This window comes from Oncorhynchus clarkii, chromosome 1 (assembly GCF_045791955.1).
Source record: "Oncorhynchus clarkii lewisi isolate Uvic-CL-2024 chromosome 1, UVic_Ocla_1.0, whole genome shotgun sequence".
Classification (NCBI taxonomy): domain Eukaryota; kingdom Metazoa; phylum Chordata; class Actinopteri; order Salmoniformes; family Salmonidae; genus Oncorhynchus; species Oncorhynchus clarkii.
In genome coordinates, this window is record NC_092147.1 from 59,145,402 (window position 1) to 59,171,986 (window position 26,585).

The window sequence follows — 26,585 nt, forward strand, 5'->3', positions numbered from 1 at the left end:
GTCTATTTTGAAATTAGGTATGCCTAACTTGGTGTTTGAGGGTATCATTGTGGAGTGTTCCCTGCAGCGTACCATCGCAAATGTGATTGGAACAATAGCAACAAAACGTATGAAGAAACAAACATGTCTAAAACAGCATTGTTGTCTGAAAAGCATCTAAACAATGTTTTGTATTGATAGTAAATAAAGGTATTTACAACTTTATTTCTTAATTCGACCTTTAATTGTAAAAGATTATCCAAACATCACACAGAACACATCCACAAAAAAACTAATTCCATAAACCATAATATTTCATTTGTGGGTGGTTTTCAAGTCCATGGCATGAAGAAATGGGGGAAGGTATAGTTGATGGATATGCAGGAAATATTACTATGATGGGGGATTTATCACTAAATGGGGGGCAAACAAGTTTGTAAGCTAAATAAAAATAAAACCTCTGGAAAGGGGGGTCTGAGCTGGCTACCCTGAAGTACCATAGTTACAATCTGATGCCGTGTTCAAGACAACTGGGAACTCTGGGAAAAAAACTAGCTCCGACTGGGAAAAATAGTTTTGAACGGTCATCCAACTCGGAATTCAAACTCAGGAACCTGGGCCTCTTTCTAGAGCTTCAACTTTCCGACCTCATGATTTGACCGAGTTGATGAGGGGGGGTTCCTGATGCAGTAGATGGCAGCACTAACACAGCAATGAGCCTCAAGTAACTTGAAGCAAAGATAACACACACATATCGCCATCCAGTGGTGCTAGAGAGGAAATACATTTTCGTAGGTACTGCCCTTGTGTAGACAATGCTTTGCCTGTGTAAACCAAAACACAATACACAAAGATACACCATCTGTGGTGTTAATGTGAATTCTTTTGGCATGCAGGTTTTTTTTCCCAGAAGGATTTAATGTCTGACTCATATTGAGTGTCACACTCTAATCTCTCTGTCTTCTACCAGATGCTGGTGTATTCACTTGGTATGACTCTCTACTGGTCTGTTGATTATCATCTACACAATATCATAACAGAGCAGCAGTAAATTAACAATAGCGAGACTATATACAGGGGGGTATCGGTACAGGATCAATGTGGGGGGGCACCGGTTCGTTGAGGTAATATGTACATGTAGGTAGAGTTATTAAAGTGACTATGCATAGATGATGACAGAGGTATCCGGTATCGCTTGCTGTGCGGTAGCAGAGAGAACAGTCTATGGCTTAGGTGGCTGGAGTCCTTGACAATTTTCAGGGCCTTCCTCTGACACCACCTGTTATAGAGGTCTTAGATGGCAGGGAGCTTGGCCCCAGTGATGTACGGGGCCGTTCGCACTACCTTCTGTAGTGCCTCGCAGTTGGAGGCCGAGCAGGTGCCATTCCAGGTAATGATGCAACCAATCAGGATGCTCTCGATGGTGCAGCTGTAGAACCTTTTGAGGATCTGAGTACCCATGCCAAATCTTTTCTCCTGAGGGGGAGTAGGTTTTGTCGTGCCCTCTTCACGACTGTCTTGGTGTACTTGGACCATGTCAGTTTGTTGGTGATGTGGCCACCAAGGAACTGGAAGTTCTCAACCTGCTCCACTACAGCCCCTTCGATGAGAATGGGGGTGTGCTCAATCCTCCTTTTCCTGTAGTCCACAATCATCTCCTTTGTCTTGATCACGTTGAGGGAGAGGTTGTTGTCCTGGCACCACACGGCCAGGTCTCTGACCTCCTCCCTATATGCTGTCTCGTAGTACCACTGTTGTGTCATCTCAAACTTAATGATGGTGTTGGAGTTGTGCCTGGCCATGCAGTCATGAGTGAACAGGGAGTACAGGAGGGGGCTGAGTACCCCTGAGGTGCCATTGTGTTGAGGATCAGCATGGCGATGTATTGTTACCTACCCTTACCACCTGGGGGCGGCCCGTCAGGAAGTCCAGGATCAAGTTGCAGAGGGAGATGTTTAATCCCAGGGTCCTTAGCTTATTAATGAGCTTTGAGGGCACTATGGTGTTGAACACTGAGCTGTAGTCAATGAATATCATTCTCACACAGCTGTTCCTTTTGTTCAGGTGGGAGAGGGCAGTGTGGAGTGCAATAGAGATTGCATCATCTGTGGATCTGTTGGGACGGTATGCAAATTGGAGTGGGTCTAGGGTTTCTGGGATAATGGTGTTGATGTGAGCCATGACCAGCCTTTCAAAGCACTTCATGGCTACAGATGTGAGTGCTACAGGTCGGTAGTCATTTAGGCAGGTTACCTTAGGGTTCCTGGGCACAAGCACTATGGTGGTCTGCTTAAAACATACGGACTCAGATAGGGAGAGGTTGAAAATGTCAGTTAAGGCACTTGCCAGTTGGTCAGCGCATGCTAGCAGTACACATCCTGGTAATCCATCTGGCCCTGCGGCCTTGTGAATGTTGACCTGTTTAAAGGTCTTACATTGGTTGCCGAGAGCGTTATCACTCAGTCTTCCGGAACAGCTGGTGCTGTCAAGCATCATTTGCCTCGAAGTGAGCATAGAAGTAGTTTAGCTCGTCTGGTAGGTTTGTGTCACTGGGCAGCTCGCGGCTGTGCTTCACTTTGTAGTCTGTAATGGTTTGCAATCCCTGGCACAGCCGACGAGCGTCAGAGCCGGTGTAACATGATTCGATCTTAGTCCTGTATTGACGCTTTGCCTGATTGATGGTTCGTTGGAGGGCAAAGCGGGATTTCTTGTAAGCTTCCGGGTTAGAGTCCCGCTCCTTGAAAGCGGGAGCTCTACCCTTTATCTCAGTGCGGATGTTGCCTGTATGTAATCCATGGCTTCCGGTTGGTGTATGTACGTACGGTCACTGTGGGGACGACATCATCAATGCACTTATTGATGAAGCCAGTGACTGATGTTGTGTTCTCCTCAATGCCATCGGAAGAATCCCTGAACATATTCCAGTCTGTGCTAACAAAACTGTCCTGTAGCTTAGCATCTGCTTCATCTGACCTCTTTCTCATTGACCAAGTCATTGGTGCTTCCTGCTTTAGTTTTTGCTTGTAAGCAGGAAACAGGAGGATAGAATTATGGTCCGATTTACCAAATGTAGGGAGAGCTTTGTATGCGTCTCTGTGTGTGGAGTAAAAGGGGGTCTAGAGTTTTTTCCCTCTGGTTGCACATTTAACAATCTGATAGAAATTAGGTAAAACGGATTTGAGTTTCTCTGCATTAAAGTCCCCGGCCACTAGGAACGCCGTCTCTGGATGAGCTTTTTCCTGTTTGCTTATGCCCGTATACAGCTCATTGAATGCGGTCTTCGTGCCAGTCAATTGAAATAAATTAATTAGGCCCTAATCTATGGATTTCACATGGATGGGACTGGGAGGGCATAGGCTCACCCACTTGGGAGCCAGGCCCACTCCCTGGGGAGCAATTCCCAGCCAATCATAACAAGTTTTTCCCTACAAAAGGTTTTTATTACAGACAGTTTCATCAGCTTTCCAGGTGGCTGGTCTAAGATGATCCCGCAGGTAAAAAGGCTTTGATGTGGAGGTTCTGGGCTGGTGTGGTTGCATAGTGGTTGGCAGTTGTAAAGCCAGTTGGACGTACTGCCAATTTTCGACTTCAACTGTATAGCTTTATACATTTCGATGGACTGATTGACTGAGAAGGAGGGACGAAAGGGAGAGAGAAAATATGAATAGAGAATATGATAACAGAGGGTGACACCTCTGAACCATCTTCCTCCCCATATGTTTATTACACCGAACAAAAAAAACACAACATGTAAAGTGTGGTCCCATGTTTCATGAGCTGAAATAAAAGATCCCAGAAATGTTCCATATGCACAGAAAGCTTATTTGTGGCTCGTTTCAGGAAACTAGGCGTATGTCGCAAGTCACGACTTCTTGGCAGAAATGCCTTCTGGAACATGTGAACTATCATGTGCCTTAATAACAAACTTGTATGCCATCTGTAAATACGAATACAATTGTTAAATTACAAGCCTTGTTGGTTAAGCCAAAGAAAAAGTCAACAACCACTAGCCATGATTGGCTGAGATAATGAGTGGGCTGGACATGCCGAGAAAGGAGTTCGGATTGGTCTGCCATATACAGTAGAAGGCTACTGTCTATTTGAGCTGGTCAGTCTGTGTTGGTAATCCTATCGAACGCGGCTCTTTAAAAAATGTATTGTGTAGTGGAGCTGCATAAGTGTTGCTCTCCACTTTGAGGGTCGAGTTTTGAAATCTGTGGAATTAGTATGATAGCTAAAGAGATGGAGAAAACATCTACAGTTGAAGTCGGAAGTTTAAATACACCTTAGCCAAATACATTTAAACTCAGTTTTTCACAATTCCTGACATTTAATCCTAGTACAAATTCTCTGTCTAACGTCAGTTAGGATCACCACTTTATTTTAAGAATGTGAAATGTCAGAATAATAGTAGAGAGAATGATTTATTTCAGCTTTTATTTCTTTCGTCACATTCCCAGTGGGTAAGAAGTTTACATACACTCAATTAGTATTTGGTCGCATTGCCTTTAAATTGTTTAACTTGGGTCAAACGTTTCGGGTAGCCTTCCACAAGCTTCCCACAATAATTTGTGTGAATTTTGCCCCATTCCTGCTGACAGAGCTGGTGTAACTGAGTCAGGTTTGTAGGACTCCTTGAATTTTTCTATAGGATTGAGGTCAGGGCTTTGTGATGGCCACTCCAATACCTTGACTTTGTTGTCCTTAAGCCATTTTGCCACAACTTTGGAAGTATGCTTGGGGTCATTGTCCATTTGGAAGACCAATTTGCGACCAAGCTTACTCAGACATGTCACCCATTGAGCACGTTTGGGATGCTCTGGATTAGAGGTCGAACGATTATGATTTTTCAATGCCGATACCAATACCGATTATTGGAGGACCAAAAAAAGCTGAAACCGATTTAAAGATATATATATATACACACATACAGTTGTCGGACGTTTACATAGACCTTATCCAAATACATTTAAACTCAGTTTTTCACAATTCCTGACATTTAATCCGAGTAAAAATCCCCTGTTTTACGTCAGTTAGGATCACCAATCACCAATTTATTTTAAGAATGTGAAATGTCAGAATAATAGCAGAGAGAATGATTTATTGCAGCTTTTATTTCTTTCATCACATTCCCAGTAGGTCAGAAGCTTACATGCACTCAATTAGTATTTGGTAGCATTGCCTTTAAATTGTTTAACTTGGGTAAAAATGTATCGGGTAGCCTTCCACAATAAATTGGGTGGAGTTTGGCCCATTCCTTCTGACAGAGCTGGTGTAACTGAGTCAGGTTTGTAGGCCTCCTTGTTCGTGCACGCTTTTTCAGTTATGACCAGACATTTTCTATAGGATTGAGGTCAGGGTTTTGTGATGGCCACTCCAATTCCTTGACTTTGTTGTCCTTAAGCAATTTTGCCACAACTTTGGAAGTATGCTTGGGGTCATTGTCCATTTGGAAGGCCAATTTGCGACCAAGCTTTAACTTCCTGACTGATGTCTTGAGATGTTGCTTCAATATATCCCAAAAATGTTCCTCCCTCATGATGCCATCTCTTTTGTTTAGTGCACCAGTCCCTCCTGCAGCAAAGCACCCATACAACATGATGCTGCCACCCCTGAGCTTCACGGTTGTGATGGTCTTCTTCGGCTTGAAAGACTCGCCCTTTTTCCTCCAAACATAACAATGGTCATTATGGCCAAACAGTTCTATTTTTGTTTCATCAAACCAGATGACATTTCTCCAAAAAGTATGGTCTTTGTCCCCATGTGCAGTTGCAAACCTTTGTCTGGATTTTTTATGGCAGTTTTGGAGTGGTGACTTCTTCCTTGCTGAGCGGCCTTTCAGGTTATGTCAATATATAGGACTCGTTTTACTGTGGATATAGATACCTTTGTACCCGTTTCCTCCAGCATCTTCACAAGGTCCTTTGCTGTTGTTCTGGGATTGATTTGCAATTTTTGCACCAAAGTACGTTCATCTCACAACAGAACAGAACGCGTCTCCTTCCTGAGCAGTATGACGGCTGTGTGGTCCCATGGTGTTTATACTTGCATACTATTGTTTGAACAGATGAACGTGGTACCTTCAGGTGTTTGTAAATTGCTACCAAGGATGAACCAGACTTGTGGAGGTCTACAATTTCTTTGCTGATTTATTTTGATTTTCCCATGATGTCAAGCAAAGAGGCACTGAGTTTGAAGGTAGGCCTTGAAATACATCCACAGGTACACCTCCAATTGACTCAAATGTTGTCAATTATCAGAAGCTTCTACAGCCATGATATACTTTTCTGGAATTTTCCAAGCTGTTTAAAGGCACAGTCTACTTAGTGTATGTAAGGGAAATGGACAAAAATTAATGGGAACTTATTGGCACCGTACGAAACATATACACGATGTACAATACCACTCAAATGGACGTTGTTTCATTCAAAACATATTGCAAATGCCATATGGCAAATGCCAAGTGTCACATAGCAAAAATCCAATAGATGGCAAGCGCGCTCCACAGTAAATGTTCATATTGCAAATGGACATCAAGCCAAGACCCAAGGGTCACATTTTTTAAATTTGAAAAATAATTCAAAAACTTCTCAAAAACCTCCTTAAAAAAGTGCTCTCTGTACCATTTTTTTGTTGTCAATTATACATGTATAAGAACATACTTTTATCACATTGTATTGTCATATTTTTTTAATTGTCCATATGGCATATGTTTTGTCCATTTGCAATATGATTTCATAGGAAGTCAAAAGTCAGTCAACCATTGCCAAATGCCATAAGAAATGTTCAAATGCAATATGAAAATATTGAAAGTGCCAAATCAGGATGTTATGTCCATATGCCATGTACGATCATAGGAAGTCGGTTTCCAAACCCAAAAGTCAGTGAACCATGTCCAAATGGCATTTATACTGCCCAAATGATATATAGCACTATGTTAAGCCATGAATCAACCTAGATGGTCTATTTGTCATGTATGATGAGGGAGAAGTTGTTTTTTAAGGATTTTTTGAAAAACGTCCAAAATGACCAGGGGCGCCCCAGCTATTGGATGGGCACGGGTGGGGGTGGGGGGGGGGGGGGGGGGGGGGGGGGTGCTCCCTACTCAACCGTAAACCCATTGCACCCCCCTAAAAGCATTTTTTTTTTAAACATTTTAAAAATGTGCTCCTGGTAACCCATTCCAATGACCTGGCTGTCCATTTGCTTTATGTTTCAATGGGCATTTACCATCATGAATTTGACATGCCGGGCAGTGATAGTGGTTCCTCTCTCTTTCGCTCGATGGTGACATGATAGATGTGGGATTCTGTTGTTTTTTAACAATTTTTAAAAAAATGTCCAAAATGACATGGGGCACCCCCTATTGGATAGGCACGGGTGGGGGGTGTTCCCTACCCAACCGTGGACCCCTTGCACCCCCCTAACGGTATTAAAACCATTTTAAAAATGTGCTCCTGGTAACCCGTTCCAATCACCAGGCTGTCCATTTGTAATATGTTTCAATGGGTATTTATCATCACGAATTTGACATGCTCAAAAAAACTACAGGAATGCGAAATTGACTGGCCCGATGAACTCGGGATGGCGGGGCAGTGATTCTGGTTCCTCTCCATCGCTCGTTGGTTTTGATTTCAGAATGTCAATTTGGTGATGGTCTATCACTGTTTAAACATATTTCAAATGGACAAAAGACAGCCAGCAAGTCACCATCTATCAGTCAATTAGATATCATTCTGACTCCAAACTGATAAACTGACACCACACCCACTTTTTCCAACTCGTTTAGAAGCCAACTATCACATATTTCAGAGCAGGCCCAAAATTCACAGCGTCTTCGGTTTCAACCATAACAAAAACATAAAACACGTAGTTACGTTCTAGCTGCGGATCCAGTTCTGACATTATGTGTAGGCCTAGCTGAGGCGACCTCAAATCCCGAGTTTCGGCTCGATAGGTCATTCGGTGCCCGATCAATGACCTTAATTAGTGCTGAAAATCAACTTTTTCTGGGCGTTGCTACGGGGTCCTTGAATGAGCTATCGGATACAAACGTTGGGGTCCGTCTCTATGGTCTGAGGCAGTTTCAATGCACCTAATCTTGCGACTTATCTAAATGTCGTTATTTTCGTGATGGTCAAAACAAATTGAAGTCATTGAAAATGTACAAGGCTGTTTCTCGGTCTGAGAACCTTCTAGATCCACATAACTCACCACGCACTATCGACTTGAGCTCTAGAACAGGTTTCCAAAGTTTCAGAGCCCTAGGTCTGACGGTTCTTTGATATTTCGAACGAAAGTGGCTGTAAGCCCCACACTCTGTCAGTCCATCCTTGCTGTGTGTGTGAGTTTTCCTTGGAAATCTGATGGGAGAAATGACTGTTTTACAGTTCATGAGGGTTGCCTAATCACACATATAAAGTTTTGGAAAGATCTGACTCCTTTAACCATTTGAAACAGCCCCTATGACCCAAATTTAAGAGACTTCCGGTTGGCACAGGAAGCTTAAAGTAAACACATATCCTTATTGGGGTAGGCTTTTACAGAATCCCGAGTTTAAAGTCTTTCCGTTAAGAATTGACTGATTTACACTGGGTTGAATGCAGTGATTTTTACAAACTGCAGGTTTGGTACATCAAAACACCTTTAGGGTTAATTTTACCACTTCCGGTTGCTCCAGGAAGCTTAGAATCAACACAGGTAGACCTCATAGTGGAATGATGAATTGTTATCGAAGAGAGGTTCATAAGGCATTCATAACCCACATAGGCTTCAGGTTGAATTTATGGGAGCAGGCAATGTATTCCTATGGGGAGAGAAGTCATTGCAAACTGTTTGATGTAAACACCTTATTTTCACTGTTGAGGGTTAATGCCACATGGTCAAGGTTAGGCTTGCACAGATCGGGAGGACTTGTGCTTCTAACCCTAACGGTTCTCCTGCTGTCACCCAAAAGCACCTGAAATTTAGGGCCAGGATTCATTATGGGCCTACTTTTTTTCACAGAGCGAGCTCAGGTCATGCGTGGCATCTCGTTGAACTCGGCACAGCCTAGAGATTATGGTAATGCCATTGCAGGCTCTGTGTGTCTTTAAGCCCCACACTGTGTCACTCCATCCCTGCTCTTTGTGTGTGTGTGTGTGTATGTGTGTGTGTGTGTGTGTGTGTGTGTGTGTGTGTGTGTGTGTGTGTGTGTGTGTGTGTGTGTGAGAGAGAGAGCTTTTCTTTGACATCTGTTGGGAGAAATGACAGATTTACAGTTCATGAGGGTTGCCTAATCACACATAGGAAGTTTTGAAAAGATCTGACCTTTTTATCCCTTAGAAACAGCCCTTATGCCCCAATTTAAGGCCCTTCCGGTTGACACAGGAAGCTGAAAGAGAACACATATCCTCCTTGGGGTAGTCTCTTACAGAATTTAGAGTTTTAAGTCTTTACGTTAAGAACTGACATTTACAGAGGGTTGAATGAGTGTTTGTGATTTCAGAAAATCACAGAAATCTCGCAGAGCTCCGAAACCCACCTTAACGGATTCGTAACTTTTTGAAAAAACAACATTGTTTTGAGCATAACCATCACATTGTACGATTTCTCTTAAATTACGATAGATAAATGTCTGGTTCTTTTTTTCCTGACCTCATAGGTTCATGTACTTTGAGGTGAAGCAGTCAAATTAGCGCTCTATTGTCGTTTTTGACCTTTAATCCCAGAAAAATGGCCTTAACTCAAAAAGCGTTGAGGCCTCTTTTTCAGGGCTAACAGCCCATTAGTCCAAACCTATGCTTACCAAGTTTCGTCTTCAAAGTCTTTTCCGTTTAGGAGAAATGGCCATGTCGTGATTGATGAACATTGGTGTACATTTTGCAATAAGATTCAAGATTTCGCCATCTGGTGGAATTTACCAGGACAGCGGAAAAATGACCAGAATTTGAACATTTTATAAAACAGAAACCGGATGTCCGAGAGACTTCGTTCGATGACTTACCGGAAGATCTGGCCCCGGTGCACGGCCCGCCACCATCCGCACATTTGACAAACATTTGCGGACGTCTATTAAGGGACTGTACATTTGCAATATGGAGTTTCTCATCGATCATACAACAAATGCCAAAAAGTGCCCTTCATGTATGTAAACTTCCAACTTCAACTGTATCACCGGATTACGTCTTCAAACTAAGGGCAACCATGGCATGGCACCCGTGACAAGGAGACGCTTCCATCATGCATGATGATGTATACGGGTAAGATAGCTAGCTACATTGTCATATTTTACACGTTTCTAATTTTGACAGAAAGTGGGTTCATTTCAAGCTAAAGTGTACTGTCAGCTTGCTAGCTAACGTTAGCTGGCTGGCTCCCTAGCTAACGTTACGTGTATCCCAGAGCCATTTGCTTTGCTAGTTAGAGGCTAATGTTAGCTACCTAACATTGAACCTGTTTAGTTGACTACCTGCAGATTCATGTAGGGTAGTCACGACATGATTTGCACTATGGTCATTGTTGTTTAATTAGCTAATGTTAGCTGGCTGGCTCATTAGCTAACATTACATGATGTGTGATCTTACACATTTTTTACCTAGATAGGTTCATTATTTACCTAGCTAGCTACATGTCTTAAGCTAAAGTGTACAACACTCATTGACTATGGCCGGTGTCAGTAAACATCAGATAAAAAGCGAATGAAATTGTTGCCAGCAGACCTGGTTAGGCTGTTTATGTTATCCAGTGGTAAACAAATCATTGGCCAGGGCGTCAAGTGTGCGATCTGAACGCTGCAAGAGTGAAACTACATTTGTGGGGCTAAATCTTAAGAGGGTATGAACGATGCTGAATGGGTTTAGAGAAAGAGGAGCTCTTCACTACATACCAAAACATTCAAAGGCCATTTTCTCAAAAGTAAGTTTACAAGTTTATCAACTTTCAAAGCAGAATTACTTTCTCTTTGTTCCTCAAAAATGCAGTGTACGATATACCATTTTGTAGAGGTGAGTCTCTACTTTTATCCAATGTAAAAAACACCTATTCAAATTTTGGTACATTAGCCCGAATCCAGGTGATGAGTCACACTTCTCTCAAATTGAGTGCACAAATGTGTTTACATCCCTGATAGTGAGCATTTCTCCTTTGCAAAGATAGTCCATCCACCTGACAGATGTGGCATATTAAGAAGCTGACTAAACAGCATAGTCATTACATTAAAATGTGTGACAACACAATGCCACAGATATCTTAAGTTTTAAGGGAGTATGAAATTGGCATGCCGACTGCAAGAATGTCAACCAGAGCAGTTGGCAGCAAATTGAATGTTCATTTCTCTACCATAAGCAGCCTCCAATGTTGTTTTAAAGAATTTGTCAGTACGTTCAACTGGCCTCAGAACAAGTGTAACCACGCCAGCCCAGGATCTCCACATCCAGCTTCTTTACCTGCAGATCGTCTGAGACCAGCCAACCGGACAGCTTCAGTGGGTAAATGCTCACCTTTGATGGCCACTGGCATGCTGGAGAAGTGTGCTCTTCACGGATTAATCACGGTTTCAGATGGCAGACAGCGTGCATGGCATTGTGTGGGCAAGTGGTTTTGCTGATGTCATCGTTGTGAAAAAAGGTTGCATGGTGGCGGTGAGGTTATGGTATGGACAGGCATACGCTACAAACAACGAACACAATTGCATTTTATCAATGGCAATTTGAATGCACAGAGATACGCAATGAGATCCTAAGGCCCATTGTCGTGCCATTCATCCGCCACCATCACCTCATGTTTTAGCATGATAATGCACGGCTCCATGTTGCGGGGATCTGTACACAACTCATGGAAGCTGAAAATGACCTTCATATTCACAGACATGTCAATCATTGAGCATGTTTGGGATGCTCTGGATCAACGTGAACAACAGCGTGTTCCAGTTCCCAACAATATCCAGCAACTTCGCACAGCCATGGAAGAGTGGGACAATAAACAGACTGATCAACTGATCAACAAATATGCGAAGGAGATGTGTTGCGCTGCATCAGGCAAATGGTGGTCACACCAGATACTCACTGGTTTTCTGATCCATGCCCCTAAATAGTTTTTTTAAGGTATCTGTGACCAACAGATGCATATCTGTATTCACAGTCATGTGTAAGGAATACAGTGAAAGACTGTCAGGAAAAGTAGAAGGAGAGGATGTGATATAATAGTAGTGTGTCAGATTCAAACCGTGCACTGTTGGATATACAGTGCCTTAGGAAAGTATTTTTTCACGTTACCGTCTTATTCTAAAATTTATTACATAATTTTTCCCCTTATCAGTTTACACACAATACCACATAATGAGAAAGCAAAAATACCCTTTACTCAGTACTTTGTTGAAACACCTTTGGCAGCAATTACAGCATTGAGGCGTTTTGGGTATGTCATGAGACTCCTGTGAGGATCTGAAGGATCGGGTTACAGTGGGTCAGCTCTACAGTGCCCTCTCTCCCGCAAGGGGGGAGTGGGATGTAGTAAATAACTGGATCGTAAATACCTTGCAGAAACTCTGTCTTTGGGCTCTGTAGTATTGAATATGGAATGTCATCAAAAGGTTGGAGATTGAAACAATATTTCTAACGTAAATAATGTGGGAAATGGTTGGTGGGGCTCTAAACAATAATCATGTCAAATAATTTGCATGTGATATTGTATATATATTGTGATATTATTAAGGATGGTGTAACCAAACAACGGTAACTCTACAAATGTATACGTCTCAGTTATCAGATTTACATATTAATGTTGTGTTACTTATATGATTAAATATGAAACTATTTGTGAGAAGATGAAATGTGATTTTAGCCTTCGAAATGAGAATTGTTTTTCAGGTAAAGTTTTACCCATTCAGTATCCACACCCCCGTGAGCACAGACATTATACCAAAAGGTGGGAAATGCCCCTTTTCCCCCAGAATGTTTATAAAGGACTCCTAAAGAATTAACATACTGGAATTAACATATGTATTTCTGTGTGATTATTTCATTCGATAGTAAATAACTAATTAAGCAAATTTGTGTAAGCTAATTCATCATGGAGACTAGGATATTATGACGATCAGAATGAGACTGAAATAGGAGCAAATGACTGGTGCTTAATTAATTGTTATATGATTAATTTAATTGCATAATAATTGAACGTGGTATGTAACTATTTGATGAATAGACCTCATTGCATAAATGGTAGTCACGTCACGACAGGTATGACACTACAAACTTGGCACACCTGTATTTGGAAAGTTTCTCCCACTCTACAGATCCTCTCAAGCTCTGTTAGGGTCATTGTCCTGTTGGAAGGCGAACCTTCAACCCAGTCTGAGGTCCTGGAGCAGGTTTTCATCAAGGATCTCTCTGTACTTTGTTCTGTTCATCTTTGCCTCGATCCTGACTAGTCTCCCAGTCTCTGCCGCTGAAAAACATCCCCACAGCATGACGCTGCCACCACCATGATTCACTGTAGGGGTGGTGCCAGGTTTCCTCCAGGCGTGACGCTTGGCATTCTGACCAAAGAGTTCAATCTAGGTTTCATCAGATCATGGTTTGAGAGTCTTTAGGTGCCTTTTGGCAAACTCCGAACTCCCCCGATTGCTCAGTTTGGCCGGGAAGCCAGCTCCAGGAAGAGCCTTCTTAGTTCCAAACGTGTTTTTGGGGACCTTCAATGCTGCAGACATTTGTTGGTACCCTTCCCCAGATCTGTGCTTCGACACAATCCTGTCTCGGAGCTCCCTAGAGACAATTCTTTCGACTTCATGGCTTGGTTTTTGCTCTGACATGCACTGTCAACTGTGGGACCTTAAATAGACAGGGGTGTGCCTTTCCAAAGCAGGTCCAATCAATTTAATTCAACACAGGTGGACTCCAAGTTGTAAAAACATCTCAAGGATTGTCACGCCCTGACCTGAGTATTCTTTGTTTTCTTTATATATTTTGGTTATGTCAGGGTGTTTCATGGGTGATGTATGTGTTTTTGAACTGTCTAGGGGTTTTGTAGGTTTATGGGGTTGTTTACCATCTAGGTGTTTATGTATGTCTATGGTTGCCTAGATTGGTTCTCAATTAGAGGCAGCTGTTTATCATTGTCTCTGATTAGGAACCATATTTAGGCAGCCATCTTCTTTGGGTATTTCGTGGGTTATTGTGTATGTGATGTTGCATGTTTGCACTCAGTTTTGATAGCGGTTACGTTCGTCTTGTTATTTTGTTTGTTTGTTTAGTGTACTTCGTGTTTTTTCGTCTTTCATTAAAAAGATGTATTCACATCACGCTGCGCTTTGGTCTCCTCACTACGACGATCGTGACAGAATAACCCACCAAAAATGGACCAAGCAGCGTGGTAACGGCCAGCAGCAGCAGCAGGAAAGAACACAGGACTAATGGACTTGAAAGGAGATTCTGGACGGCAAAGGACCCTGGGCACAGCCAGGGGAATATCGCCGCCCCAAAGCAGAGCTGGAGGCAGCGAAAGCAGAGAGGCGCCGGTATGAGGAGGCAGCACGGCATCGTTGCTGGAAGCCCGAGATGCAGCCCCAAAAATATCTTGGGGGGGGGGTCACAAGGGGAGTGTGGTGAAGCCAGGTAGGAGACCTGCGCCAACTTCCTGTGCTTACCGGAGAGAGAGGAACCGGGCAGGCACCGTGTTATGCGGTGGAGCGCACTGTGTCTCCGGTGCGTGTGTATAGCCCGGTTCGGTACATTCCAGCACCTCGTATTAGCCGGGCTAGAGCGGGCATCGAGCCAGGTGCCATGAGGTCGGCTCTACGCATCTGGTCTCCAGTGCATCTCTTCGGCCCGGCATACATGGCACCAGCCTTACGCATGGTGTCCTCGGTTCGCCAGCACAGCCCAGTGCGGGCTATTCCACCTCTCCGCACTGGCCTGGCTACGGGGAGCATTCAACCAGGTAAGGTTGGGCAGGCTCGGTGCTCAAGATCTCCAGTGCGCCTTAACGTTTCGGTCTATCCGGTGCCACATCCCCGCACCTGAGCTGGCAGCCCCCCGCACCAGGCTGTCTCTCCGTCTCATCCCTACAGCTGCTCCCGCCTGTCCAGCGCTGCCAGAGCCTTCCTCCTGCCCAGCGCTGCCAGAGTCTACCGTCTGGCCTGAGCCGCCAGAGTCTCCCGTCTGTCCTGAGCCGCCAGAGTCTCCCGTCTGTCCTGAGCCGCCAGAGTCTCCCGTCTGTCCTGAGCCGCCAGAGTCTCCCGTCTGTCCTGAGCCGCCAGAGTCTCCCGTCTGTCCTGAGCCGCCAGAGTCTCCTGTCTGTCCTGAGCCGCCAGAGTCTCCCGTCTGTCCTGAGCCGCCAGAGTCTCCCGTCTGTCCTGAGCCGCCAGAGTCTCCCGTCTGTCCTGAGCCGCCAGAGTCTCCCGTCTGTCCTGAGCCGCCAGAGTCTCCCGTCTGTCCTGAGCCGCAGAGTCTCCCGTCTGTCCTGAGCCGCCAGAGTCTCCCGTCTGTCCTGAGCCGCCAGAGTCTCCCGTCTATCCTGAGCCGCCAGAGTCTCCCGTCTGTCCTGAGCCACCAGCTTCTCCCATCTGTCCTGAGCCGCCAGAGCCGCCTCCTCTGTCAGCCAGGACCTGCCAGAGCCGTCTGTCAGCCAGGACCTGCCAGAGCGGTCTGTCAGCCAGGACCTGCCAGAGCGGTCTGTCAGCCAGGACCTGCCAGAGCGGTCTGTCAGCCAGGATCTGCCAGAGCCGTCTGTCAGCCAGGACCTGCCAGAGCCGTCAGCCAGCCAGGAGCTGCCAGAGCCGTCAGTCAGCCAGGAGCTGCCAGAGCCGTCAGCCAGCCAGGAGCTGCCAGAGCCGTCAGCTAGCCAGGATCTGCCAGAGCCGTCAGCCAGCCAGGACCTGCCAGAGCCGTCTGTCAGCCAGGACCTACCAGAGCCGTCTGTCAGCCAGGACCTGCCAGAGCCGTCTGTCAGCCAGGACCTGCCAGAGCCATCTGTCAGATGCCGGAGTCGCCCTCCTGTCCGGAGCCGCCAGACTCTCCTTCCTGTCCGGAGCTGCCAGAGTCGCTCCTCAGTCCAGAGGCGCCTTTTCCGGACCCTCCCCTTAGATTAGGTTTTTGCGGCCGGAGTCCGCACCTTTGTGGGGGGTACTGTCACGCCCTGACCTGAGTATTCTTGGTTTTCTTTTTATATTTTGGTTAGGTCAGGGTGATGTATGTGTTTTTGTACTGTCTAGGGGTTTTGTAGGTTTATGGGGTTGTTTACCATCTAGGTGTTTATGTATGTCTATGGTTGCCTAGATTGGTTCTCAATTAGAGGCAGCTGTTTATCGCTGTCTCTGATTGGGAACCATATTTAGGCAGCCATCTTCTTTGGGTATTTCGTGGGTTATTGTCTATGTGATGTTGCATGTTTGCACTCAGTTTTGATAGCGGTCCCGTTCGTCTTGTTATTTTGTATTTTTAGTGTACTTTTTGTTTTTTCATCTTTAATTAAAAATATGTATTCACATCACGCTGCGCTTTGGTCTCCTCACTACGACGATCGTGACAAGGATGATAAATGGAAAGAGGATGCACCTTAGCTCAATTTCGAGTCTCATAGCAAAGGGTCTTAATGCTTATTTAAATAAAGGCATTTCTGTTTAAATGTTTTGTAAATGTGAAAAATGTCGTCATTATGGGGTATTGTGTATAGATTGCAGAGGATTTTAAAAAATGTAACATATTTTAGATTAAGGTTGTAACATACAGTGCCTTGCGAAAGTATTCGGCCCCCTTGAACTTTGCGACCTTTTGCCACATTTCAGGCTTCAAACATAAAGATATAAAACTGTATTTTTTTGTGAAGAATCAACAACAAGTGGGACACAATCATGAAGTGGAACGACATTTATTGGATATTTCAAACTTTTTTAACAAATCAAAAACTGAAAAATTGGGTGTGCAAAATTATTCAGCCCCCTTAAGTTAATACTTTGTAGCGCCACCTTTTGCTGCGATTACAGCTGTAAGTCGCTTGGGGTATGTCTCTATTAGTTTTGCACATCGAGAGACTGAAATTTTTTCCCATTCCTCCTTGCAAAACAGCTCGAGCTCAGTGAGGTTGGATGGAGAGCATTTGTGAACAGCAGTTTTCAGTTCTTTCCACAGATTCTCGATTGGATTCAGGTCTGGACTTTGACTTGGCCATTCTAACACCTGGATATGTTTATTTTTGAACCATTCCATTGTAGATTTTGCTTTATGTTTTGGATCATTGTCTTGTTGGAAGACAAATCTCCGTCCCAGTCTCAGGTCTTTTGCAGACTCCATCAGGTTGTTTTCTTCCAGAATGGTCCTGTATTTGGCTCCATCCATCTTCCCATCAATTTTAACCATCTTCCCTGTCCCTGCTGAAGAAAAGCAGGCCCAAACCATGATGCTGCCACCACCATGTTTGACAGTGGGGATGGTGTGTTCAGGGTGATGAGCTGTGTTGCTTTTACGCCAAACATAACGTTTTGCATTGTTGCCAAAAAGTTCAATTTTGGTTTCATCTGACCAGAGCACCTTCTTCCACATGTTTGGTGTGTCTCCCAGGTGGCTTGTGGCAAACTTTAAACAACACTTTTTATGGATATCTTTAAGAAATGGCTTTCTTCTTGCCACTCTTCCATAAAGGCCAGATTTGTGCAATATACGACTGATTGTTGTCCTATGGACAGACTCTCCCACCTCAGCTGTAGATCTCTGCAGTTCATCCAGAGTGATCATGGGCCTCTTGGCTGCATCTCTGATCAGTCTTCTCCTTGTATGAGCTGAAAGTTTAGAGGGACGGCCAGGTCTTGGTAGATTTGCAGTGGTCTGATACTCTTTCCATTTCAATATTATCGCTTGCACAGTGCTCCTTGGGATGTTTAAAGCTTGGGAAATCTTTTTGTATCCAAATCCGGCTTTAAACTTCTTCACAACAGTATCTCGGACCTGCCTGGTGTGTTCCTTGTTCTTCATGATGCTCTCTGCGCTTTTAACGGACCTCTGAGACTATCACAGTGCAGGTGCATTTATACGGAGACTTGATTACACACAGGTGGATTGTATTTATCATCATTAGTCATTTAGGTCAACATTGGATCATTCAGAGATCCTCACTGAACTTCTGGAGAGAGTTTGCTGCACTGAAAGTAAAGGGGCTGAATAATTTTGCACGCCCAATTTTTCAGTTTTTGATTTGTTAAAAAAGTTTGAAATATCCAATAAATGTCGTTCCACTTCATGATTGTGTCCCACTTGTTGTTGATTCTTCACAAAAAAATACAGTTTTATATCTTTATGTTTGCAGCCTGAAATGTGGCAAAAGGTCGTAAAGTTCAAGGGGGCCGAATACTTTCGCAAGGCACAGTAACAAAATGTGGAAAAAGTCCAGGGGTCTGAACATTTGCCAAAGGCACTGTACATGCCAACAATCTCACATATCTTGACAAACAATGACATGAAGTAATGGCTGCTGTATAAACTTCTAGGAACGGGAGAGATGACCCATACTCTTCTCACTGTAGTAGAGTGACACTGACAGTACCTCATGTGCATAACAAAGACATGCTTTGAATTATATTTTCAATTAGTGTGTCAGAAATTAGGAGGAATATCAAATCGCAGTCAGATGCAGAAATGTACTTTCATGCATACTTTCAACACTTTAGGGTGAGTATCTGGATAACCTACAAAACCACATACTGGAAGTAAGTATTAGTGATGGGAAGTTTGGCCCTTTTTACTGACTCAGATCCTTTTGACTCGTTCAGCCAATAGAACAAATCTTTTGATTTATTTTGTTCGTTCGGGTTAGTAATGTCCAGGACCACCTTAGAACAATGAACTGAAGACTCAAAAGAGTCATGATTCTACAAGACTTACAAGACTTCTACAAGGCTTATTGAAGGTCTCATTTGTAACAGACTTGTAAAAGTGTGCTTTAAACAATGTACATTTGTTGATTGCTAGGAATACAAATAAGGTCAAGGTCTAGTTGTAGCCGCAACCGGACTAGATTGTGAACTACATTTGGCAGAATGCATTGCTTGACTGTCGTGAGGGTGGTACGCACAATCTAGTTTGCGAATTGCAGTTTGAGTTTGTTGAGCAGAGGCTGTGTATGTGCTGGTTCTATAAAGCTGTCCATCAAAACATTCAATAATCAATTCATTTAATTCATTCTTGCACCATGCGATCAATGATCAGTTCTAAGAATATCTTTTTCTCCTTTATATTGCCTGCAGAATTATCTATTTTCCTGCGCTGATGAATATGACAGACTTTTGTTGGTCGGAGCACGTCTCTGGACCCGCTGAGCCGGAGGAGCGTGTGTCAATACTGCAGTAGGACTCATTGTGGCCAGCAGGTCAGAACAACAAAGTACTGAAATGAACGAGTCACTCAGAAAAACCAATCACGACTCTCAAGTCAGTAAGAAGAGTTGTTCAAAAAGAACAAATCGTTCCTGAACTGAATATCACTAGTCAGTATGTAGTTGTAGAGTAGCCTCCATAAGCCCATAACTGTAAACCTACCTTTTTGTATTTTATTTGGCAAGTAGCCTACATGGACATGGCAACATATAGTTTATAATGTTTTGGAGTACTTTAATCTAAAAATGAGATACAGTGGGCTACAACCGGAGATACAGAACAGGCCCTAACTATCCAATTATCTAATTCGGGACCCCAAGGGGTGCACGTTTAGGTTTTTGCCCTAGCACTACACAGCTGATTCAGATAACCAACTCAGCATCAAGTTTGGATTATTTGAATCGGCTGTGTAGTGCTAGGGGGAAGAAAACAAAATGTGCACACCTTGGGGTCTCCAGGACTGAGTTTGGGAAATGCTGGACTAGCCCTTGATCATGACTCTCAGTTCCATTACATTACACATAAGAGTCATTGGACGAAGGCGTCTTCTGCACGGGGGGGTTTATTAAGAGCCCCGACGCTCGGTCTGAACATCAACACGCAACGTGTGGTGTGGTGTGGTTTTGGAAGAATAAGGACCTTCCCACTGGGCACAGTGGGCACAACGTCTATTCCAAGTTGGGTCAACATTTTATTGAAATGACGTGGATTCAACCAGTGTACGCCCAGTGGGTTATCTTTCATATCAGCGATAAATAATATTCAAAAAACAAAAGGTTCAATTGACACACCTTTGTAGGGTTAGGGTTCCCACACAGACTTGTTGCCATGTTACAGGGCTAGTTTACAGAAAACAGACGGAAGACAGAGTGGTCTGCCTGTGCTATATGCGTCTACAAACACCTGTGATTCCATTTTGTATCACAAGGTATAATGGATTTATATTATAGTCCAGTTGGGGGCGGTAATGCAACATATTGGATGCCAACTGCCGTTAAACTCCAAAGAAGAAGAACACCTGCGTGTAAATGGAAGACAGAAGCAACAAAAGTGTCACCGAAAAGTACTGTTGGCTGCAACAGTGTTAAACCCAGTTAAAACATTGTACATTAAGTGTGTATTTTGCTTTTATTTTTATGTGATATGGAAGTTGAGGGATTTATATTTCTAGAACAATACCACAATTGAGAATCGATTCACGTTTAGATGGAGTATTTGGCTATTTTCCAGAGCCAGTTCTCCTTTAAACAGAACATGTAATGTCCTTGGACTATAACCTTTAGTCCATTATTGGGATAGTCAAAGGCCAAATTACACTTCAGGAATTAAAAGGAAAGACAAACATTATGTTTATGCTGGCAGCGTATTACCTGGTCGTATTCGATATGTGAAGAACTCGAACCTTTAGTAATGTCCTCACCCTCTTCGACAACGCTCCAATATAATCCTTGTGATCATTGGATGTTATGTTGGTGTCCTCTCTGTAAATAGGAGCTACAGACACCAAACTGTACTCCCTGCCAGTGCCTCAATCCAGCCTTGGAATGTTACGGTGTTTCGAAACATTTTTTTCTTTCTGTAAATTACCACTATTATTAGCCCGCCCTGGCGCTAAGAACTCAATTGGATTACACACAGCACAGTTTTACAGGCAACAGTATGGAAGGCCAAAAGGTTCAAATCGTCGTAACCGGAACACGTCTTAACAATTGTAATTATAATTTTTCACTTGCTTTTGTCAAGTGTCAAATGTCATTTTTTTGTACACGTGTTCTTTACACCTGTTCAGTGTGCATTTACAGGCGATTAGAATGCTTGTTATGGTAATTTTTACATGCATTAATTACACCCATTCAGTGTGCATTCACAGGTGATTAGAACGCTTGTTATGATCATTTGTACACACGCTCATTACACCTGTTCAGTGTGCATTTACAGGTGATTAGAATGCTTGTTATGGTCATTTTTATAAGTATTCATTACACCTGTTCAGTGTGCATTAACAGGTGATGTTAATGCTCTAACTCAGAGACTCTGTCTAGAATCTCGATCCAGAGGGGATCGATATGGGGGAGGGGCCAGAGAGGGCTGAGGCTGACCCAGGGAGAGGGGCCCGACCCCCGGAGAGGGGTGCCAACCTCTACTCACGGCCACCAGGGGGCACCGGTACATCCAGCCAGCTCCCTGCACCAGGGAGGTCAGGTGAGAGGGCTGAGGGCTGCGCCTTTAAACAGCTTGGAAAACTACAGAAAATTATGTCATGGATTCTGATAGGCTAATTGGCATCATTTGACTCAATTGGAGGTGTGCCTGTTGATGTATGTCAAGGCCTACCTTCAAACTCAGTGCCTATTTGCTTGACATGGAAAAATCAAAAGAAATCAGCCAAGACCTCAGAAAAAAAATTGTAGACCTCCACAAATCTGGTTCATCCTTGGGAGCAATTTCCAAAAGCTTTGAAAGTACCATGTTCATCTGTACAAACAATAGCACGCAAGTATAAACAACATGGGACCACACAGCCATTATACCGCTCAGGAAGGAGACGCGTTCTGTCTCTTAGAGATGAACGTAGTGTGGTGCGAAAAGTGCAAATCAATCCCAGAACAACAGCAAAGGACCTTGTGAAGATGCTGGAGGAAACAGGTACAAAAGTATCTATATCCACAGTAAAACGAGTCCTATATCGACATAACCTGAAAGGCCGCTCAGCAAGGAGGAAGCCACTGCTCCAAAACCGTCATAAAAAAGCCAGACTACGGTTTGCAACTGCACATGGGGACAAAGATCAAACTTTTTGGAGAAATGTCCTCTGGTCTGATGAAACAAAAATATAACGTTTTGGCCATAATGACAGTCGTTGTGTTTGGAGGGAAAAGGGGGAGGCTTGCAAGCTGACGAACACCACCCCAACCGTGAAGCACAGGGGTGGCAGCATCATGTTGTGGGAGTGCTTTGCTGCAGGAGGGACTGGTGCACTTCACAAAATAGATGGTATCATGAGGGAGGAAAATTATGTGGATATATTGGGAAGCTTGTGGAAGGCTCCCCAAAACGTTTGAGCCAACTTAAACAATTTAAAGGCAATGCTACCAAATACTAATTGAGTGTATGTAAACTTCTGACCCACTGGGAATGCGATGAAATAAATTAAAGCTGAAATAAATCACTCTACTATTATTCTGACATTTCACATTCTAAAAAATAAAGTGGTGATCCTAACTGACGTTAGACAGGGATTTTTTACTGGGATTAAATGTCAGGAATTGTGAAAACTGAGTTTAAATGTATTTGGTGTTTTTAAACTTACGACTTCAACTGTTCGTGAATGTATATGGATATATATATTTACCAAAAAACGATATGGAGGATTGGACATGATGCAGACAATTACATTGATGGAAGCAACAAACTTTCCGCAATATTAAGCTAATTCCCCCCGCCCCCCAAAAATAAAAAAATAATAATTTGGCTCTTATTTTCTTTGTTCATGCTATTTTTATTATGTTCATTCATAATGTTTTTTTTTTTTTTTACTATGAGCAATACAACAAAATTCTGCTGTCATTGATATCAGAAATGGGTCAAACTGACTGACTGCGCTACACAGACTCCCTGTAATGACAAACAAATGCCATTCTAGAGCTCAATGCTACGAATACAGTTGATCTTTTTTAATTTATATACATCAAAACTTTTGCCTCTGAAGTAACAAGCTATAAGTCCATGTGAAAACAAATCCCTTCCATTTTGTATTGATTATTTTATCGTAACAATATGTTCCTCCAGCCTTCGTCTTGAATAGTGATTTCCTACTCATTCAAATGACACTATACATCCAGTAGATGGGGGTGTTTTGACTAAAGTACCTACTTTTCCAAAATCTCGTCTGTTTGATTATTAGATGAATGTATTAATAGTCACTACCCTTTCCAAGACACAAAGCCTGGATGAAAAGATTGTTTCTACAAAGGAATTAATAAACTGTTGAGGAAGCTGCAGTGGAAAAAGAACCTAGGTCATTCCAAAGCCCATTTATTCTGGAACATAATAAATAATCAAATCAGGCTTTATTTATATAGCACATTTCAGACATGAATGTGAACACAATGCATGAACACATGAACACAATGCACTTCACAGGAAAAAACAATGAAAATAAAAAAGGAATTATTTCCTACACAAGAAACATAAGAGGATAAAACAACAACAAAAGAATAGCAATTTAAAAGTAAAAGACTAAAAAAGCACCCTAAGGTATATGCACACCTGTTCAGTGTGCATTTACAGGTGAATAGAACGCTTGTTATGGTCATGTTTACACACGTTCATTACACCTGTTCAGTGTGCATTTACAGGTGAATAGAACGCTTGTTATGGTCATGTTTACACACGTTCATTACACCTGTTCAGTGTGCATTTACAGGTGATTAGAATGCTTGTTATAGTCATGTTTACACGCGTTCATTACACCTGTTCAGTGTGCATTTACAGGTGATTAGAACGCTTGTTGTGGTCATGTTTACACACGTTCATTACACCTGTTCAGTGTGCATTTACAGGTGATTAGAATGCTTGTTATGGTCATGTTTACACACGTTCATTACACCTGTTCAGTGTGCATTTACAGGTGATTAGAACGCTTGTTATGGTCATGTTTACACTCGTTCATTACACCTGTTCAGTGTGCATTTATAGGTGATTAGAACGCTTGTTATGGTCATGTTTACACGCGTTCATTACACCTGTTCAGTGTGCATTTACAGGTGATTAGAATGCTTGTTATGGTCATGTTTACACACGTTCATTACACCTGTTCAGTGTGCATTTACAGGTGATTAGAATGCTTGTTATGGTCATGTTTACACACGTTCATTACACCTGTTCAGTGTGCATTTACAGGTGATTAGAACGCTTGTTATGGTCATGTTTACACTTGTTCATTACACCTGTTCAGTGTGCATTTACAGGTGAATAGAACGCTTGTTATGGTCATGTTTACACGCGTTCATTACACCTGTTCAGTGTGCATTTACAGGTGATTAGAATGCTTGTTATGGTCATGTTTACACACGTTCATTACACCTGTTCAGTGTGCATTTACAGGTGATTAGAATGCTTGTTATGGTCATGTTTACACACGTTCATTACACCTGTTCAGTGTGCATTTACAGGTGATTAGAACGCTTGTTATGGTCATGTTTACACTCGTTCATTACACCTGTTCAGTGTGCATTTACAGGTGATTAGAACGCTTGTTATGGTCATGTTTACACGCGTTCATTACACCTGTTCAGTGTGCATTTTACAGGTGATTAGAACACTTGTTATCGGCATTTTTACCTGCGTTCATTACACCTTGGGTAAGGAATGGCGTTTTTGTAGTTGTTTTTGGATAATTGCCAAAAACAACTTATTTGGTAGCTAACGTTTTGCTGTTTTTCTTTAAGCATTTATGTATTGAAAAAAAGCACAAAGGTATTTTTTTAATTTGAATTAGCTATCCATAACTTTGCCTTGTCTGAAGTATCAAGCTCTAAGTCCATGTGAAAACAAAATCTGACACTTTTCATCCACCAGATTGGATTGTTTTGAGAAAAGTACCTACTTTTCCAAAACCCCATTTGTTTGATAAATAAATTAAAGCAATAATAGTCACTATACTTTGCAAACCACCAAGGCTGGATTAAAAATGTGGAGGAAGGACCAGGGTGCAAACTTTGAGCGAAATAAGCTTTTTGTGTGTATGAAAAATGTCTGGCAGCTTTTATTTCAGCTCATGAAACCAACACTTTACATGATGCATTTATGTTTCTGTTCAGTGTATATGTGAAAATGTGTTGCAAACTGAGACGTCACTGCTCAAGTTGGTAATCCAATGTTTTGAGAATAGCTGGCTAGTCATCTGTCCAGTACATAACATGCAAATATCTAATGGTATCTTAAGGCTACCTCTATACTGTTTCTTTTGTCATTGATAGGCTGTACATTTACCTACTTATTCCATGACATTGTGCAAGTTTTGATTTCTCATGAATTCTCCCTTCCTCCTCCAATGTATTCCATATTGCCCACTTCCTCACCAGACAGTAGCAACCAACTATTAAAAACCGGTGATAATTTCATTCATCAACATTTAAAAAAAGGGTAGTAGACATTTACAGTAGACATTTCCCCGATCGTAGTCTACCTCGAAACTAATCAGACTGTATCAGTCGGTAAAAAGTAACAGGACAAAACATACATTATTTTAGCAAACATAAAATAATAAGTGAGTCTTGACTGAATAGATATTTAATAAACACTTCAAAACAACACGTTATACTATAGACACTAAAACAATAGAAACAGAATAAACTAAAATAATTCTGTATTTATTTCTGATGTAACGATTGTTCATGAAGCAAACATTGTATGACTTGGTGAAGGGGTGGTTGAAAGAAGCTGTCCCCCCCCCCCCCCCCCACACTTCCTCCGTGGTGCTCGTTCAACATAGCATGTGGAGATTCCTGTGAACATCAACAGTCATAAACATGTCATTCTGAACAGCAACATCTTCTTAACCAAAATTTAGACCAGTTGACAATTCAACAGAAGTCAGTCTTGTTCATGTTGATGATCGGTACAACATGAGACAGATAGCAAGATAGCAAGCCATGGTATCAGGCCATATACCACGGGTATGAGTCAATATTACTTGTTTACTGTTGTAATTACGTTGGTAACCAGTTTTTAATAGGAATTTGGCACCTTGGTGGTTTGTGGCCAATACACCACGGCTAAGGGCTGTATCCAGGCACTCCACATTGCGTCTTGGTTAAGAACAGCCCTTAGCCAAGGTTAATTGGTCATATACCACAAACCACTGAGGTGCCTTATTGCTTAAATATAACACAGATATAGATTAAGTGCATGTGAGGTTTCAAATAATGTTACTACTACTAGTTCTCTCTCCCTGCTTTTCCTGAACATGTTTATCTGATATAGCTAGTTGTTGTTGTTCTAGCTTGCTCATCCAAAGCAGGCTTTCCAATCCTCGATGGTCTTCAGATGCTTGACTACATGCTCATCATGTTGTGGCTGCAATTTGAACATTGCATTAGAACAACAGCTAGATACACTCTTAGAAAAAAGGAGTTCCAAAAGGGTTCTTCAGCTGTCCCCATAGTATAACCCCTTTTGGTTCCAGGTAGAGACATTTTGAGTTCAATGTCGAACCCTCTGTGGAAAGGCTCGACTGGGGTGTCTTGCACCACTGTTGCTG

General features: G+C 42.7%; 1 protein-coding gene across 1 annotated transcript in view; it reads right to left on the reverse strand.

Annotated features, from left to right (window-relative positions):
- The window catches only part of LOC139409294 (tyrosine-protein phosphatase non-receptor type 13-like), a 111,157-nt gene extending 90,393 nt beyond the window's left edge, over window positions 1-20,764 (reverse strand). Inside the window, 1 exon segment of the mRNA XM_071154222.1 lies at window positions 20,692-20,764. The gene's annotated coding sequence lies outside the window, so the exon portion shown is untranslated.
- Window positions 20,765-26,585: the final 5,821 nt, after the last annotated feature.